The 2,395-nt window shown below is 45.6% G+C and overlaps 1 pseudogene; it reads right to left on the bottom strand.

The window, feature by feature from the left end:
* Positions 1–1,241: 1,241 nt before the first annotated feature.
* Positions 1,242–2,167, bottom strand: LOC111186111 (small ribosomal subunit protein uS5 pseudogene; annotated as a pseudogene).
* Between the last annotated feature and the right edge of the window lie 228 nt (positions 2,168–2,395).

Consider the following 2,395-nt stretch of genomic DNA (forward strand, 5'->3'; position numbering starts at 1 on the left):
GACAAGAGCTTAACTTCCAAAATATACAAACAGCTCATACAACTCAATAACAAAAAATCAAACAGTCCAGTCGAAAAATGGGTAGAAGACCTGAATAGATATTTCTCCAAAGAAAACATCCAGATGGCCAATGGGCACATGAAAAGATGCTCAACATTGCTAATTATTAGAGAAATGCAAATCAAAACTACAATGAGGTACCAACTCACACCGGTCAGAATGGCCATCATTAAGGGATCTACAAGCAGGAATTAACACAATGTTGTAAAACAATTATACTCCAATAAAGATGTTAAAAAAAAAATCTACAAATAACAAATGCTGGAGAGGATGTGGAGAAAAGGGAACCCTCCTACACTGTCGGTGGGAACGCAGATTGGTGCAGCCACTATGGAAAACAGTATGGAGGCTCCATAAAAAACTAAAAATGGAGTTGCCATATGATCCTGCAATCCCACTCCTGGGCATGTATCCAAAGAAAATGCTAATTTGAAAAGATGCATACACCCCAATGTTTACAGCAGCACTACTGACAATAGTCAAGACATGGAAACAGTCTAAATATCCATCAGCAGATGAATGGATGAAGAAGATGTGGTATATAGATACAGATATAGATAAAATGGAATATTATTCAGCCATAAAAAAAGAATGAAATAATGCCATTTGCAGCAACATGGATGGACCTAGAGATTATCATACTATGTGAAGGAAGTCAGGCAGAAAAAGACAAATATCATGATATCACTTACATGTGGAATCTTAAAACTGATGTAAATGAACTTATTTCCAAAATGGAAACAGACTCACAGACATAGAAAACAAACTTATGGTTACCAAAGGGGAAAGTGGTTGGGGGGGGGGGGGAGGAGGATAAATTAGGAGTTTGGAATTAGCAGATACAAACTACTATATCTAAAATAGATCAACAACAAGGTCCTACTGTATAGCACAGGGAACTATATTCAATAACTTGGAATAAACTATAATGGAAAAGAAAAAATAATCACTCTTCATCAATTCAGGCAATTTGGGCACTCTAAAATACAATTTATGTAGGAAACTATACAGGTAAGGTAGGATAAATCCTTAATTCTTTCCTTAAATGATGATTATCAGAGTATCAGCCTGGTACAGCAGTGACTTCCAAAGGTGACAGATGAGTTTTGAGGTTCTTTTTTCCTTTGGCTCTCTTCTTTTTTTTGTTCTTTATGAACTCATGGATTTTTTTTTTTTTAAACTAGCTTCATTCACTTTATTTTTCCTATAGAAAACTATGTGGTGGCTACAGCTGGAGCCTGAATCCTCTGCACAGAAACTCTGGTGTGGGTCTTTACAAGATGGTCAGTGAATTCCTGATATGGAGACTTGGTGAACACCGTCTCTTTCCAGAGATCAGGAGTGAGATAACTGTAGGTCTTGGAAATGGCATCAAAAGTGGCCTTGGCCAAGTTGCCCAGCGTGGCAGTGCAGCCCCTGGCAGAGGTGTAGCAGTCGTCAATTCCAGCCACCATCAGTAGCTTCTTGGGCACAGGGGCTGAGACGATGCCAGTGCCCCTGGGGGCAGGGATGAGGCGCACCAGCGCAGAGCCTCAGCGGCCAGTCACCTTGCAGGGGACGGTACGGGGCTTGCCAATCTTGTTCCCCCAGTAGCCTCGTTGCACGCGGACGATGGAGAGCTTAGCCAGAATGATGGCCCCACTGATAGCAATGGCTACCTCATTAGAGCACGTCACACCCAAACCAACACGTCCGTTGTAATCCCCGATGGCGACAAATGCCTTGAACCTGGTCTGCTGGCCAGCACGGGTCTGCTTTTGCACAGGCATGACCTTCAAAACCTCCTCCATGAGGGATGACCCCAAGAAAAATCAGTGATCTCAGATTCCTTGATGGGCAAAGAAAAGAGATAGATCTCCTCCAGGGACTTGATCTTCACGTCCCTGACCAGGCGGCCCAGCTTGGTGACGGGGAGCCACTCCTTGTCCCCGGCCTTGCCTCCGCGAGCTCCGCGGCCTCGGCCCCGGCCCCGACTGCGACCCCGGCCGCGGCCGCGGCCCCAGCCACCGCTGCAGAAGCCTGCGCGGAAGCCATCGCGGCCTCCCATTCCAGGGACCCCGGGGCCTCCCGTAGCGCCGACGGCATCTGCCATTTGGTGCTTTTACGGAAAAAAAGCAATGAACTCATGGATTTTTTATATTTTCCACAGGTTTCAACAATTGTAGTCATTATTCTTTTTTGGCTGCTCAACGTATCGCGTCTTTAGGCAGTGGGCACCCTCGCGTCTTTAGGCAGTGGGCGCCCTTTAGAACGGCTGCTGTGTCCCTTTGGCGTGTCCTCAGACGTCTTTGGGAGCTTCCTCTCCTTTGGGCAGAACAGGAAGTCCCAAGCTCAC

The sequence above is a fragment of the Delphinapterus leucas genome, chromosome 5 (assembly GCF_059928025.1).
Source record: "Delphinapterus leucas isolate spDelLeu-1000000601 "Yukka" chromosome 5, BTC_Dleu_Yukka2, whole genome shotgun sequence".
NCBI classification, from domain to species: domain Eukaryota; kingdom Metazoa; phylum Chordata; class Mammalia; order Artiodactyla; family Monodontidae; genus Delphinapterus; species Delphinapterus leucas.